We start from the raw sequence: 18,411 nt of genomic DNA, 5'->3' as shown, positions 1-18,411 counted from the left end.
TCCTGCGGGTGAGAAGCACTTCGTTCTTCATAATGTTGCCGCCAGATGGCCGACACATAAATAAGACATTTCTCTTTCAATGTTTACACAGGGATATTCGAGTAGTGTATTAAAAAATTATTATAGAAATTCATTTTTGCTAAGATTTTTATTTTCTCGTCCATTTGAAATTTATTCATTGTTTTTGAATTTGAGAGGTTTAAGGTTTGGTTTCATTTCCTTTTTCTTTTAATTTTAATGTTGAGTGTTTTCTTATTTCAGCGACTTTTCTGATCGTTTGCTCTGTTTCTAGTTTTAAGGTTTGATTTGATTTATTATTTTCTATTAATTTAGAAGGTAAGTGTTATATTATTTTAGCGACTTTTTCTTTTCGTTTGTTTTGTTTCTAGTTTTAAGGTTTGATTTGATTTATTATTTTTTTTAATTTAGAAGGTAAGTGTTGTATTATTTTAGCGACTTTTTCTTATCGTTTGTTTTGTTTCTAGTTTTAAGGTCTGATTTGATTTTTTCTATTAATTTAGAAGGTAAGTGTTCTATTATTTTAACAACTTTTTCTTATCGTTTACTTTGTTTCTAGTTTTAAGATTTGGTTTCACTTCTTTTTATTATTTTATTATTATTTATTTATTTTATTTATTTATTTTATTTATTATTATTATTATTTCACCCTGTGAAATGCAGAGAGTAGTTCGATTTAACGTTTTATAAATTAAATATTCACACGAAAACAAAAAATAACAGTTTTTTGAAAATTGAGTATGTCATCGGAAAAAATCTCAGCTTTCTTTTAAAAATGAGAAGAAAAAAAATGACCCAAAGATGAGAAAAGTGAAAATATATTTTTATTTTTTCAAAATTTGTGTCAAAATAACAAAATTTTTGAAAATAGACTGCGGAATTCGAAAACTTATGAAAAAATCTATAAAAACCATGTCCCATTTTTTTTTTAATTTTTCCTTTGAAGTATGATAAACAATCAAAATGGAGCGTGTCACGCAAAAGTCCAAAACTTTCACCCCCTCCCCCTTGGACAATTTTTCATAAAATTCAAAAATATTTGTCTGACAAATTACTTACCTATAGGACATATCATAAAAAAATTTTGGGAATAATTGGACAAAATTTTTTTTTTGGGTGGATTTTTGACGTGAAATCCACCATATGCTTTCGTTTCCAAGAGCTCGCTTCTTTGAAGTAAACAATTTTTCGTATGATTCAAACTTATACACATTTTCTTCAAATTTACCTTTTAGATGCTTCAAATAAAAATTGTCAAAGAATTAATAAATTATTCTGTTGATATAAATAAATTAACTATAGCATCAATTTACACAATGGCATTAATTTTACATTACCATACTTTTGATTTAAATAGTTTCGTTTTTTCATTTTATGTAATATACTTTTCAATCAATAAAATTGTTATTGAATCAATAACGGGAAATTTAATAAAATTAAACTATTTGATTCAACAGTATTTTTTTCTCAGTGTACTCGCGAAGAGTACGCTCCATGAGCGCGTGACTTTTACATTGTACCCCTTTTTTCGATATGTTACCGATGCTTCCAACCAAAATAATAGTTTCCATAGCATTTCTACATAAATCTACTACAAGAATATGCAATTTTTAGAAAATCGATTTTCTTGAAAAAATATGTGGTACTAACCTCTTAAGAATTCTGTACAGAAATTTTTAGCTATTCGCGTGGAAATGAAACTATGGGTAAAATCATAAAAACCATGGGCGAAATCGATTGCCAAGGAAAAAACGATTAGACCCATGGTTTAAATCTTGGCAAAAATTTCAAAAACCATTGCTTATGTCCGTTTCCCATAGTACAATTTCCCATAGGAAATTTTTTTTTTAATTTTACGGATTTTTAACCATTGCTAAAATCTTGCAAACCATGGGAAAATATTTTTCAATTTTACGGATTTTGGACCATGGCTAAAAACTTGCGAACCATGGGAAACAATTTTTTAATTTTACGGATTTTGGACTATTGCATAAATCTTGCAAACCATGGGAAAATTTTTTTTTCTTTTTTACGGATTTTGAATAATGGCTAAAAACTTGCGAACCATGGGAAAATTATTTTGTTTAATTTACGGATTTTTGACCATTGCAAAAATCATGCGAAATATGAAAAATTAATTTTAAAAAATTCCCAATGGTTTGCAAGTTTTTAACCATGCTCCAAAATACGTAAAATAGAAAAAAATTTCCCATGGTTCGCAAGATTTTAGCCATGGTCCAAAATCCGTAAAATTAAAAAATATTTTCCTATAGTTTGCAAGTTTTTATCAATGGTTCAAAATCAAAAAAATTTTTTTTTATTTCCCATCGGTTGGCAAGATTTTAGCAATGGTCAAAAAACTGTAAATTTAAAAAATTAATTTTCCCAAGGTTAGCAAGTTTTTAGCAATGGTTCAAAATTAGTAAAATTAAAAAAAAATTTCCCATAATCTAAACTTTTCTAAAATTTTTATTTAATGTTAAAATATTTTTTGTTTTATTTCTAGTCATTAAAATACGAATAAATTCTATTAAGAAGCAGAATTGCAAGACAACTACCTCAAGTCAATAGTGGATGAGCTTTTCTTATTGGTGGGGCAATTTTCTGATTTCACAGTTCCGTGTGTCGTCCATAAGGTAGCATTTGTATGAACAGATTGACAGACGTACTCATCACGAATTGACCCTCCGGAGTGATTTAGTTATTGTTAAAAAAAAAAAAACTGTGATGTAAATAATTTTTAAATACTTTTGCCAATTATATTTTTAACTGTTGCGTGTGTGTTCATGTCAAGATTTTTTTACAATAAATCCCCTACGAGACAAGGGATAATGATTAGGTGAGTTTCAATAAATTCTAAAAACTCAAAATATTAGAAATTTATTAATTTTTCATTTTTAACAAATTTATATTTTCTATGTAAAAATTGTTGTATTTTTTTAAAAAAAAACCCCTTACAAGAAGAAAATATCGGATTACATTTTGGTAATAAAAATAAAGCAATATGCAAAGGAATTGAATTGGGAAAAATAATATTAATTTGAAATTAAATAAGTTGAGATTTGCAGAATATTTTAAAACGCATATACCTGCGTTCTAACAGCATATTTATTTCTTTTAATTAGACTCTTCTTACCAGTAACTCACGTACCCTGTGGTGAGGGCTATTAAAACTTACATTAAGCAGCTGTTGCTGAGAGTAAATTATTTTTAAAATGAAAAAATAATTTCTAAGCAATTAAATGTCAGTGTCAATTTAAAATTGCAAAAATACAATGTTGCAGTTACTTTTACAAAAAGTACTATTTTATGAGAACACGATCTTTTAATTATTTATTCCGTTTTTACAAAATTTATTATTTTTCATTAGGAGTTCAAATATAACAGGTAAAAGAAAATTACAGTTTTGACTAATTTGTAAATTAGTCAAATTAGCTTTACGGACTTAAATTAGTCAACGGGCTTTAGACACGTTGAAGTGTAAATAAATAAAACAAAAAGTATTTTAAAAATCGTAAAGAAAAAGAAATATTTTAAATATTTCAATTGTCATTGTATAGCTACTCAAAGAATTTTTTTTACAAAATTTATTAAAATTTCCACACAATAATTTTCTTTTTATTTTTACTATAAATATTCGACATAGCAATATTTGAAATTTTTTTTTTTAATTCTCAAATAATTGTTTCACAAAATAGTAAAAAAAAAGTAGAATTAATTTTTCAACAAATTCAATTTAAAAATAAATATAACAAAAATTTTTGGGTTTCAATTTCTTTTACCTCCACAACATCCAATCCATTAGGCAAAAATTTATATCAACTATCAAATTTTATTTTGTCACTCGAAATGAATGTCAGTGTTTATTTCTCAAATTTTTATTCTAATTCATGTATTTATTAAAAATGTGTTACAAATGTAACCAATTATTTATTTAATTAAAAATTGATCTAAAAATGGTGTCAAACCAAGATACCGAAACGTTGTAAAAGTAAAATAAATAATAATAATAATAATAAACAATAAATAATAAATAATAATAATAAATAAAAAAAAATTACTATTAAAAAAATTAATATTCTCCCACGTTAGATCTATTGGAATTTTTCGGGATGTCAAATTAAAAATTATCGAATTTTTATTTAAGAAAATTTTATAAAGTTGATTTTTTAATGAGCCAAATTTTCATATCGAAGAATTTATATTGAATTAAACTCTAAATTAATAGATTTTCTGTTTAATAAAATTTTCGCATAGCAGATTTTCTAATACATTCAATTTTCAAATAATACAATTTACATTTAAGAAAATATTTACAAAAAAAAAACAATTTTTTAACAGAAATTCTATGTAGCTCAATTTTTAGGTTGCAAAAATTTTTATTTTATTTGCTAAAACAGTTAAAATGTTGAATTTCCATTTAATAAAACTTTCACATATTTGATTATACGGGGCAGCATGAATTTCCCAAAAAAATTCATTAATTAAAATTTTCATTTAAAAAAATTTTATTAGAAATAATTTTTTTTTTTGTCGAATTTTCAATTTTCAAATTGGCATTTCACAGAATTTCTTTTTGTATGAATTTTTACGTATAACAAAATTTTTAGCTACCAAATTTTTGTTTGGCAAAATTTTTATTTTAGTCATTTTCTTTACATAATTTTTTTTAACCATTAACTGACACCATGGGTCCAGTAGACCCGAGCATTTTTTCTCGCACAAATTAATTGAATGTGTTGCTTTTGAATATTTTTTATATTTTAATATATTAGTTTGACATATTCTTAGTAATTTTATAACTTTTTCATGCAACTAATTAGATACAAATAATATATAAGCTTCAAACATTAATAATTATAAATTTTTAATTTTAACCTAAAGTCACATTTTATTCTGCAAAATAAATACCTTTTTTGCAAGTCCTGCTGTTGTGGTAATTTTTTCCTTAAATAATAATAGTATAACCTTAAATTTTTAAGTCATAATATTAAAATTTAAATAAATCATAAATTTTTTAGTAAAAACACTCAATTTTTCTTTTTTATTTTTTACAATTTTTTTAATTAACTTAAAATAAATTACTCCCTGTAAAACTAATGAAATTTTAAAAAACAGATAAGTTACCTCATATTAAATTTTTGTGCAAAAATATTCAATACCGGCTGTAGAATATACGTTTGAATACGTCAGGTCCAGCAGACCCGTTGTGCCATTTACGTTCGAACAAGGAATTGTGCCAGTTAAGAGTTAAATGATAGAAATTGCAATTTACCGAATTTTTATTTGTACGAATTTTTAATTGATAAAATTTTTAAGACGCCGAATTTACATTTATTTGAAATTACAATTATCCAAACAAACAATCGCCAAAACAATTTCGGCGTAATTTTGAAAATTGACTAATCACGATTTTCTTGATAATTTCTAATTGGTCAATTTTAAAAATTGCGCCGAAATTTTTCTGGATATTGTTTATTCGGCCATTTGTAATTTCGGACAAATAAAAATTCGGTGAAATGGAATTTTTGTCATTTGAAAATTCGAATCACATATAATTCGATTGAATGAGCCATTTACGTTCGAACAAAGAATTGTACCAGTTAAAAGTTAATATAATTTCTATTTAACAACATTTTTTTTTGCAAAATTTTCATAACACAAAGTTTTATTTTAATTTAATTAATTAATATAATTGTATAATATTTAATACAAAAACGCGATTGCAAAATAAAAATTAGAAATGTAATATAATAATAGGTTTATTACGTCCTGCCGCCGTCAGATGGCAGAAGCATGCAGAGAGCACAAAGTCACAACTATTTTTATATTACTTTCCTACATTTCGTTTTGAAATCGCGTTTTTGTATGTATTAGGAAAATTTTTCCGTTTTCAAAATTTCTAACCAATGATAATTCGTACAAATACAAATTCTGTCAAATGAAGTTTCGGTGAAATAAGAATTTTGACATTTAAAAATTCGACATAGTCAAAATTATGTCAAATGAGAATTGTGTTAAATGGAAATTTGATTAAATTAAAATTCTTTTAAATGAAAATTCAGTTAAATAAAAAGTTCTATTAAATAAAAATTTTTTTTAATGTGAATTCAGTGAAATAAATTCGAATCACATATAATTCGATTGAATGAGCCATTTACGTTCGAACAAAGAATTGTGCCAGTTAAAAGTTAATATAATTTCTATTTAACAACATTTTTTTTGCAAAATTTTCATAACACAAAGTTTTAATTTAATATAATCAATTAATATAAATGTAATAATAGAAAATAATAATGAAATAATTATAATAATAATATTAATAATACTAATAATAATAATAATAATAATAGAAATTTCAATTCATCGAATTTTTAATTGATAAAATTTTTAAGACGTTAAATTTTCATTTGTTCGAAATTACAAATGACCGAACAAATAATCGACAAGAAGATTTCGGCGCAATTTTCAAAAATCAACCAATCACGATTTTCTTGATAATTTCTAATTGGTCAATTTTAAAAATTGCGCCGAAATCTTTCTGTCGATTGTTCATTCCACGATTTGTAATTTCAAACAAATGAAAATTCGGCGTCTTAAAAATTAAATCAATTAAAAATTCGTAAAAATGAAAATTCGATGAATTTTATGAGAATTCTGTTAAATTAAAATTCATTTAAATAAAAAAGTCATGTAAAGAAAATGACTGTAAAATAAAAATTCTATGAAACAAAAATTCGGTATTTAAAAATTTCCATATGTTAAAAAAATCGTATAAAAGCAAAATCTGTCAAAGTTTAATTCGAAAATTGAAATTTCGTCTAGAAAATAATAATCATTTCTATTAAAATACTTTAAAATAAAAATTGTATTTAATGATTTTTATTAAATTAAAATTATTAAAATAAAAATTAAATCTTTTAAATGACAATTCTGTTAAATAAAAATTAGGTCGATTTCAAGTTTTTATTAAATTAGAACTTTGTTAATTTGACAGTTAGAGTCATTTTCATGATATGATTTTTTTATTTGAAAGAATTTTAATTTAAGTAACTGAATTCTCAATCAATCGAATTTTATATGAATCGAATTTTTAAATAACAGAGATTCCAAATCATCAAATTTTAATTTGTCCGAATTTTTTTTTATACAAATTTTTATTTGTATCAATTTTTATTTGTACGAATTTTTAATTGATAGAATTTTTAAATGGACAAAATTTCATTTGTTCGAAATTATAAATGGCCAAAACAAAAAATCACCAAAAAAATTTCGGGACAATTTTAAAAATATTTATTTATTTTTTTAATTTTTTTTTTATTGGTCGATGTGATGTATTAGAAAATTTGCTAAACGAAAATTTAATTAAATAGAAATTCTATTAAATCAGTGTTTAATTAAATAAAAATTCTTTGATATGAAAAATCCGGCTCATTAAAAAATCTACTTTAGAAAATTCTACTATATAAAAATTTGAAAATTTTTGATTTCTCGGTCACCATAATAATTCCAATAGATTGAATGTCGAAAATATTCATGCATCGCAAATTGTTTTGTAAAATTAAAAAATAGTTTTTTTTATATAATTTCTTAGAATCAAATAAAGTTTTAATAATAATGAAACTTGAAAGGAAGCGGTTTTAAGCAACATTTTTCTGTAATGCTAGAACTCTCATTTTAACACAATTGAACCGATTATAATAAAATAGATAATATAACTTCGTGACTCGTAGAATGTCGGTAAAATTAATTATTTTTGAAAAACTACATAAAAATTAAGGTTCTTATTGCTACTGTTTCGAAATTAATAAGCTCGAATTTCTGTTACCAAATTTTATAAAGTAGAATTTATATTGAATTTTCATATTTAAGAATTTTTTTTTAAACTGAATTCATAATTAAAGAAATTTTTTATTTAGTCGAAATTTTATAAAACAGATTTTTTAATTGACCGAATTTTCATTTAATATAATTTCAAATTTTATAATCTACAAAATTTCCATAATATAGAATTTTTAATTAACAGCAAGAATGTTCACTTAATCGAATTTTTATTTCACTGAATTCACATTTAAAAGAATTTTTATTTAATAGAACTTTTCATTTAATTGAATTTTCATTAAAAAGAATTTCAATTTAATCAAATTTCCATTTAATACAATTCTCATTCAATCGAATTTTGACTATGTCGAATTTTTAAATGTCAAAATTCTTACTTCACCGAAACTTCATTTGACAGAATTTGTATTTGTACGAATTATTATCATTCGTTACAAATTTTAAAAACGGAAAAATTTTCCTAATACATACAAAAACGCGATTTCAAAACGAAATGTAGGAAAGTAATATAAAAATAGTTGTGACTTTGTGCTCTCTGCATGCTTCTGCCATCTGACGGCGGCAGGACGTAATAAACCTATCATTATATTACATTCCTAATTTTTATTCTGCAATCGCGTTTTTGTATTAAATATTATACAACTATATTAATTAATTATATTAAATTAAAACTTTGTGTTATGAAAATATTGCAAAAAAAATGTTGTTAAATAGAAATTATATTAACTTTTAACTGGTACAATTCTTTGTTCGAACGTAAATGGCTCATTCCATCGAATTTTATGTGATTCGAATTTTCAAATGACAGAAATTCCATTTCACCGAATTTTTATTTGTCCGAAATTACAAATGGCCGAATAAACAATATCCAGAAAAATTTCGGCGTAATTTTTAAAATTGACCAATTAGAAATTATCAAGAAAATCGTGATTAGTCTATTTTCAAAATTACGCCGAAATTGTTTTGGCGATTGTTTGTTTGGACAATTGTAATTTCAAATAAATGAAAATTCGGCGTCTTAAAAATTTTATCAATTAAAAATTCGGACAAATTAAAATTCAGTGAATTGCAATTTATATCATTTAACTCTTAACTGGCACAATTCCTTGGTAGAACGTAAATCGCACAACGGGTCTGCTGGACCCGACTTATTCAAACGTGTATTCTACAGTCGGTATTGAATATTTTTGCACAAAAATTTAATATGAGGTAACTTATCTGTTTTTTAAAATTTCATTAGTTTTACAGGGATTCATTTATTTTAAGTTAATTAAAAAAATTGTAAAAAATAAAAAAGAAAAATTGAGTGTTTTTACTTAAAAATTCATGATTTATTTAAATTTTAATATTATGACTTAAAAATTTAAGGTTATACTATTATTCTTTAGGGAAAAAATGACCACAACAGCAGGACTTGCAAAAAAGGTATTTATTTTGCAGAATAAAATGTGACTTTTCAGGTTAAAAATAAAAATTCATAATTATTAATGTTTGAAGCTTATTTATTCTTTTGTATCTAATTAGTTGTATGAAAAACTTATAAAATTACTAAGAATATGTTAAACTAATATATTAAAATATAAAAAATATTCAAATACATTCAATTAATTTGAGCGAGAAAAAATGCTCGGGTCTACTGGACCCATGGTGCCAATTAAGGGTTAAATAAAAATTTAGTGAAGTAAAGAATCTGTTGCATAAATGTTCGACTAAACAAAAATTCTTTTAAATATTATTTTAATTAAATAAAAATTGTTAAATATTAAAATTTAATTCAGTTTGAGCTCACTAATTCTAAAAATGTAGAAATTCCAAAAAATTTTGTTTGGGAAATATTCATATGTCCTTTTAGTCACAAATAATTGAGAAATAGGAACTTTAAATTAATTGAAATAAAGTAAAGCATAATTTAATAATAATAATAATAATAAAAACACGAAAAACAGGCCAGATTAACAATTTTCAGTCACTTTTGGAAAAAAAAATGTAAAATAATTCAAAATTGCAATTATATTTTAAGAAAATTTAAAATCTAGTATGTTATTATATATTAGTGAAAGAAATGTGAAAGACATTTCATATGAGTGTTGTTTTGGAAAATATAATTCAACAACTGAAAAGTTTTAAGATAATTACCAAAATTACAGAAATAGTAATAATTGATTATTATTATCGGATTATCGTACAATGGGGCTGTCGACCCTGTATGATCTCTCGGAAGTGTAAGGCGGAAATCACCGCTTTGTTCTTAATTGTAACAATTGGAAGAGTGGAGTTCTAGGAGTCACTCATGAAATACTTGCCATTTTTCAAATGATTCTAAAATATCATGAGTCGTTCTTGATTATACGTTATTTCACTAAAAAAAATTACACTAACATTTTTTCTCCAGCAAAAGCTTCATTCCTGTGAGATTATCTAATCTTTAGTGATATCTCTTAAACTTTTAGTTAAATTCACTTCAATAATCCAAATAGTACAATATATGGCTACCGTGTGGCGCATGAATAATACAAAAACTTTTTTTTTGACAATCCAACGAAACATTTTTTTTTCGATTAATAGATGTTTTTTGAGTAGGAAAAAAATATTTTAGTTTTTTTTTCTTCGTACAATTTTGCTGAATCTAAAAAAACCACATTTTCGAGGTGTGACGTCACTTAAATTTACCTCCAGGAAAATCAGCTGGTTCATATACAGTAAGATTATTTGACTATGAATCACCCCCAATATAGTATTAAAGTTTATGCAGACTTTAGTATATTTCACTTTAGAAATATGCAACCCGATTTACAGAGAAGCTTGAAAAAAACATTGAAGAGGAGTCATTTTTAAATTTGCCGCTTGAAATTGGATGCGCGCGATGATTTAAGTCAACACGTGATAGCAGAAAAGGCATGTTGGAAACCATTTTGGTTATACGAAATCAAAACATAACCCCAAATAATCATCGTATTTGACATTATTAATAAAAAACAAATAGAAATAAAAAATAAATAGTCATTAAAAGATTATAATAATGATAAAAAAGTTAAAATAAAAATTTAGTGAAAAAGTGTTTGGCAATTTTATTTTATCTACACTAGATTTAGTGAACAAAACAATTTTTTCATTTTCAGTAATCTCTCAAAGTGATTTCGATCTAAATCTCTTTAGTAATCCATGTTTTTGATAAAAAATTTAAATATTTTTAATTATCATGTGACAATGGTCTACAAATTTGTTCTACTTTGTAAAAAAATGTTTTTTGCAATAAATTAATATCAATTTTGTAATTATTGAAATAAAAAAGAAAAAACGTTTGCAGTGAGATTTGCAGCAAAAATACAAACTATAAAATAAAGTTAAGCTATAAGGTTTTAAAAATCTCTAATATTAATATATAAAGGGAAACCTGTCACGCTACGAAGGCAGTCCCAAAAATTATACGTACGGAGTTCATGTGTTAAAATACAGTTCTAATATGTACGGAAGTTAAAAGTCTAAGTTTCAACAGTGACACCCATCAATAACGAACTTTTACGAGTGGTCGTAAAAAAAACTCAATAGAATACCGAATCATCAAAACTCACGATGAAAATTTGGAAACTCCACCACTACACATAATAAGGTAACCTTACCAAACCTTATTAAATAGGTTTCATAATTATTTTGATTGTCTTGTAATAATAATAATAATTGAGAACATTCAGCATTTTTAAATAAGGGGCCGTCCAGATACCACGTGGACAATTTTTCATCACTTTTTGACCCCCCCTCCTCCCTCGTGGACAATTGTGGACTTTTGACGAACCCCCCCCCCCACCCCCCCTAAATATCCACGTGGACTTTTTTTGGTGAAAATTTTTTGTTTGTATGTTTCTTATTTTAAAATGGTAAATAAGTAGATATTTAATAGTTATTAGAAAACATTTAGTCACTGTTTCTTTTAATTATAAAAATAATTTTCAAGTTTACTGCTAGTAAACTTAAAATTTTGCTAAGCAAAATAACATTTTTGGTTGAATCACATAACAATCACATTGGTAACACATCTTAGAATAACGTTTACCAACTAAATACCATTATTTTTTGGTATCGTGAAGATATTTTTGGCAAAAATATTTTAAATTACTCTACAAACTAAAAATACATAAATCTTTTTGGCAACAAATCTTAAATTATTAATCACTATAGCTAAAAATACAATGTATGGTAGAATTAAAATATTTATGCCAGGAATATCTGAAAATTATCGTATAAAATAAAAGTAGGTAAATCTTTATGGTAACAAATCTTAAAATAATTTCGAAAAAACCACAAATCTACTAATCGTCATCTATATTATCATTGCTGATCCATGGTTGTGTTAACCATTCGGCAAGATTATCAGTTGCGAAAAAATCAATGGAGCTCTCTGAAGTTACATTATTTTCCATCTCTACACAAGACACTTCAACAAGTTCCGTTTCTTCATCCCAATCCTCTGTATTTCTTTTACGTTGATTTTTATATAATATTTTAACGTGAGTAGTTAAGTGCGACTTTGCGGCAAAATAAAGGCCACATTCACTGCATATGCGTTTTAAAATTTTAAAAACAGTCTGTTAGTTGATTGAAGTATTTTGAGTCAATAGTAGTTTCAAAATTCAAGATGTATTTCAAATCAAAATTTGTTACGCTGAGTATCAAAATTTTTATCGGAGTCCTATCTGTGGAATCTTTTTAAGGGGTCACTTACCTTGCAGTACAGGTAGTACTGAAGGGCAGTACAAATCATAAGGGAGATTTTGAGGTAAATCATTCACAGTAGGTCTTAAATTCATTAAAAATGAAATTGTAATTTATGAGAATTCGGGTTCAGGCGGGTTTGTTATGATTTTTCACGTGTAGCACACCAGCCGGCGTATATTGATTCGATAAAACTCGGAACGAAATTGATAAAAATATCGAATGACTTGCGCAGCGCTGCATAATACACTGGCGCGAAATTTAAAAGAGGGATAAAAAACAATAAATAAAATTTCATTTTTACTGGGTCCACGTGGATATTTGCTTTGACCCCCCCTTCCCCCCTCGTGGACAATCGTGGACTTTTGACGAACCCCCCCTCCCCCAAAACTGTCCACGTGATATATGGACGGCCCCTAAATAATTTGCATATTGTATTTTTTTAATCATTCATTTGATAAACCTCTTCCCAACTTAGTTAATTTAGCTAAGTTAAATTGAGGAATTAGAATAGGGAACAATTATAAGTCCTAGCAGGTCATGTTAAGGAGAAAAAAATACTAAAAATCCTCAAACATAACTTCTTGGGAGTCTTTACCCCAATTTTTTTCAAAAATTTTTGCTTACGGGTCTTACAGTGAACAATTTAAGGTTTAATTTAGGCCTATATAGAAGTCTTTAGCACGTCAGGTTAAGGAGAAAAAAATACTAAAAACACTTACTTTAAAAACACAGTTTATGGGGTCTTTACCCCCATGTTTTTTAAATTTCAAATTTTTTTTTAATCTTGCGTATATGGGTCTTAAAGTGTACGATCAAAGCTTTAATTTAGGCCTATATAGAAGTGTCTAGCACATCGAATTAGGAAGAAAAAATAAGGAAACCCCCCAAAAACACTCTGTTGGGACACTTTACGCCCACTTTATTCAACATCCTGACGTGATAAGCAATTTTAGAACCCGGGATCGTGTTCAGCAGATAAAAATACATTGGAAACCACTCCGACATCTAAATAAAAATTTTATTTTGTAGACCTGTGTTATGAATCCAAGATCAGTTATTGAAAATTCAAAATGTCGAATCCAACATGGTGGACAAAACTTTATAAGTCTGAGATAAATTTTTTTTTGCCTAGGGACTTTTGGGAAATCTGTATAATACAGATACCTTGGCTGCACCAAGTCGTAGAGTTATCTCAACCAAACATTTGGTTAGGCCAACCAAATTATTTGGTTAAACATTTTTAAATTCCAACAAAAATTTGGTTACAACAACAAAATAGTTTGGTCTAAAAAACCAAATGATCGTTTTTTGTCCAAACCAAAATTTGGTTGCGACAACCAAATAATTTGATTCGCCCTCAGCTTATAGCTTAAGAGAACTGTTAGTTTAAATCTCTCACAAGGATGGGTTGTCCAGTGGTCAGAGCTCCCGACCTTCAGTTTTAAAACAGAGGTTCGATCCCAGGCAGTGATGAGATTTTTCAAAGTCCACAAATATTTCAATTGGATAAATATAAATTCAATGTCAAATTGATAATAAATAAATAAAAGAGATAAAAAGAAAAGAAATAAGGTAGAATAAAATTTTTAATTTTACAAAAGAAACTGTTGGATCAACTAAACATTTTTGTTATGCCAACAAAAAACACTTAACCAAATTTTTTGGTTGATTCAAACAAATAGTTTGGTGGTTGATTAAATACCAACAAAATTTTTTTGTTGGCCCAACCAAATTTTGGTTGCTCTGACTAAACATTTTTCTCAGTGAAAGAAAACAAAATAAGCTGACGGCATACTACCAGCGCCGACCCACTAAAACCCGTCAACCCTTGTTGGAAGCACTTTTTTATCCACCTTCGGTGGATAATTAGCTTAGATTTATTTTATAGTTTACATGTTTGCTGCAAATCTCACTGCAAACATTTTTTCTTTTTTTCTACAATTACGAAATTGATATTGATTTATTGCACAAAGCATTTTTTTACAAAATAGAATAAATTTGTGGACCGCTGTCACATGCTAATTAAAAATATTTAAATTTTTGTCAAATAAATGAATTTTTTAATACTAAAGAGATTTAGATCGAAATCACTTTGAGAGATTACTGAAAATGAAAAAATTGTTTTGTTCACTAAATCTAGTGTAGAATATTTATTTTTCATCCGATTGTGCTCTACTTGGGCTTAAAATTTTTGCAATTAAATAAACTATCGATAACAAATTTAAAATATAAACTTTTTGTACCGTTTGGATTAGAAAAAATTAGCAGAATTTATACAAGTATCTAAAAATCATCAAAATTTTCATGAAATTTGAACTTTGATCAACTGTAAGTCTGTTGTTACGTCCGACAACGCAACATAGTTAATTAATTTTAATTTATTTTTGAGTCTAGACTCATTGTCCACAACTCAGGAATCATTCAAATTAGTTTGTTTTATTTGAAGAAGAATTTAAAAGGATTGAAAAAATAATAATGCACTAAATACACCGAAATCTTTTCGGAAAGGTGTTTAATAAAAAAATAACTATCAAATCTTTTTTTAAGGATTGAAGGAACTAAAATGCGCAACTTAATCGCACCACGTCCTTCTGAATTAAAAGTATGACAAAAAAATAGATGAGAGGAGAAAAGTAATTTAGTATACAATAAAAGTACTTACTTTTTTTCTTTTTTATTTATAATTGTTGAATCTCGTTTAAATTGGAATTTTGGGTATTGGCTTCGAATGATGATTAAGAACTTGACTCGTAATTGAACTGATTGAACTGAGAATTGAACTGACTGCTGAGAATTGAGAATTAAGAATTGAACTGATTGAACTTAGAACTGAGAATTGAGAATTTTTGACTGAACTTGAACTGAGAATTTTGACTGAACTTAGAACTGAGAGTTGAGAATTTTTTGACTGCACTTGAACTGATTGAACTTAGAACTGAGAATGTTGACTTTTTAATTCAAATCTTCAGTTTTTATATTATTATCTCTAATTAAATTTTTTAGTTGGGTGGAAATTTGGGGATGAATATTTTATAGAGTGGAAAGTCAAAAAGATCAGTGATTGGATTTTTTTATGAAACAAAAAAGAAGAACTTATCTAAAAGAAAGATTTCATTGGATCTTTCAGGCCCAGCCTTGCAAGGGATGACTTTGCGTGGGCGTATCTTTAAGATTAGGGTGTTTCGAAAAAGTGGGGAACTGTAGTTTAAACTATTTTTAAAAGATGGAGCCAAGATTCACATTTTAAACGAATTTTTAAAATTACAAAAATTCTTAAAATTATTTATGAAATACATGATTTTATGATTATTTAATTACATAATATTGAAAATTTACGCATTCAATTACACACACATACTTTTTTATACATATATATATATATAAAAGAAAGTTAAGTAAAATTAATTATATATAATTAAATGACAATAGTTAAAAAAACTTCTTATTACATATAAAATTTCTGTTACTTATAGTCTAAATGATTAATTATTTTCATAATAATGTTTAAAATTTCAATATTAATATTAATTTTTGATGGTAGAAACTCTTGGACTTTCGTGGGAAAGTGATAAGATAGGAAAAAGACCCCAGCAGTAAACAGCTGGAAGCATGCACTTTAGAGTTTCTAAAAGATTTAATGGCTGTATTCTTATCTATATTGAATTTTCCAAATTTCAAAGTGCATCCCACGAGTGTAGACTACTGAAAGTACTTTGTCTCGTTATTGGTTCCAAAAGGAAGACAACAATTTACACTAAAGATATGAGACGTAGTTTAGATAAAACAGATGTTTTTCCATGTAGAATTGATTCCAAATCAAAAAATTAAAAAGGAAAAGAACATAAAATCTAATAAAATAACGCAGGACGTTACACTGTCAATTTTCATTGGATTTTATTCTACGACCGACGGCTCGAATTTTTATTTGTATGAATTTTCATTTAACATAATAGCCATTTAATTGAATTTTTATTAGGTAGAATTTGCAATTGGGAAAAATGTTAAAATGCGTATTATCCTAGATTCTCCGTGGGATGACTTTAATATCCGGATGGTGTTTGGATTTTGATAAAAAAAAACAGTTTGCTTTTGAAATTACAAAAAAAAATTTTTTTATTTTCAGTGTCAAGAAATTTATACAATTTTAGATTAGAATAATATTTAAGTAGAATTTAATATTTTAGAATAATTTAAGTAGTATGTTGAAATTTTAATTTACCATAAAATATGCAACAGTTAATACTTACCGACCTTAGACTTGTTTTCTTGACAGTTTACTTGTCAGTTGCTTAATCATGAGTCGGATCGCGGAAGTAAAACGTGATAAATAACAACATCCAGAAGTCCTTAAAAATAATATTGCGTATAATTTTCTGCTTATCAATTCCATCGATACCATTAAATGCAAATGAAAAGTGCTCTTAATCCTAGAAGAAAATATCTTTATAATACTGAATGTCAGAATGATTTAAATAATATATTTATATAAATAATTTTAATACTTTAAATTATAATTTTTATTATTAATTGAAGTTGGTTAAAGCATTCTCTACAACCCCTTTGTATATTAAATGGGAACCGACTTCTTCTACATCAAAAATAGAATTAGTTTTTTTATTTGCTAAAAAGCTGATGAAATTCTAAAAAGAATGACATCTAACAATAAGCAATGATGTTGTATGTTAATTTTTCTGTTATTTCAATAAAGTCGGATTTAAATTGTTCTTCTTTTGTAAATTTCACAGGTAATAATAATTATCGCTTTTTTATAGCGCTGCAAATTTAAAATTACTTTGTCAACCATTTTGTTTAAGGGGTTAGTACCACATCTCAGTGATTTTTCTTAAATATTTTTTTTTATTACAAAATTTATTTTATTTACTTTAAACTTTTTATACCAAAAAGAAGGGGTTTTAAACTATACCCCTACTTGTGATTGGCGGACACGATATCTCCAATTCAAGTCATCGAAAAATTAAATTTTTGATATTTTCTTGAAAAGTAATGCAATAGGCCATAGAATTAACAAAAAAAAGCGGAACTACAATTAACTATTTTCGATGAAAAAAAACAAAATGGCGGACTTATTTCATTTTTGACCTTGTTTTTTCAACTTAAATGGTTTAAAAAATGGTTAAATATTAATGAAAAATTATGATTCTAGTTCCGACGATAGCGGTATATGTGTAATTTGATATATATTTATATAGGTGGGATGTTCCACGTCAAGCGGACCAAAGCTCTGCCCATAATTATACGCAATATAAATAAACTTATAATATATGAAAATGTTTGTACACATGTAAAGTTTCAAAAAATAAGTGGCAAATTAAAAAATTTATAATAATGCTTTTGTTATAACAATTATAAACCATCATAAATGGAAATGCGTAAGTAAAAAAATTTCTCATTTAAAGACAAAAATTTTAAATTCTAAAGTCATAGTTGTTTTTAATGTTTTCGGGGTCTCTGATTACGAATCTGATGTCACAATTAAAAAATTCAAAATGGCGGATCCAATATGGCGGTCGAATTTTTAAAAATCGTCCATTTCGTTTGAAACTTGTTACTCGGAGGTTTTCGGGGTCGCTAATTACGAATCTTATGTCAGAATTGAAAAATTCAAAATGGCGGATCCAATATGGCGGCCGAATTTGAAGAAAAATCGTCCAATTCATTTGAAACTTGTTAATCGGGGGTTTTCTGGGTTGCTGATTACGAATCTGATGTTAGAAATAAGAAATTTAAAACGGCGGACTAAAAAAAACTATTAGAAATGTTTTAAACTTGTTACGCTTTTTAAGTTGCCGATCACGAATTTGTCACGAGAGATTAAAGAAA

General features: G+C 26.2%; 1 protein-coding gene across 1 annotated transcript in view; it reads left to right on the top strand.

Moving 5' to 3' along the window:
- Positions 1–2,567: 2,567 nt before the first annotated feature.
- The window catches only part of LOC127285678 (synaptic vesicle glycoprotein 2B), an 86,563-nt gene continuing 70,719 nt past the window's right edge, over positions 2,568–18,411 (top strand). Inside the window, exon 1 of the mRNA XM_051311809.1 lies at positions 2,568–2,857. The gene's annotated coding sequence lies outside the window, so the exon portion shown is untranslated. The remainder of the gene's footprint in view (positions 2,858–18,411) is intronic.

Source organism: Leptopilina boulardi, unplaced genomic scaffold (assembly GCF_019393585.1).
Source record: "Leptopilina boulardi isolate dan_hultmark-lab unplaced genomic scaffold, ZJU_Lbou_2.1 LbouV2_341, whole genome shotgun sequence".
NCBI classification, from domain to species: Eukaryota; Metazoa; Arthropoda; class Insecta; order Hymenoptera; family Figitidae; genus Leptopilina; species Leptopilina boulardi.
Note: the sequence above shows the minus strand (reverse complement) of the source record. Positions and strands in the feature narration are given on the sequence as shown.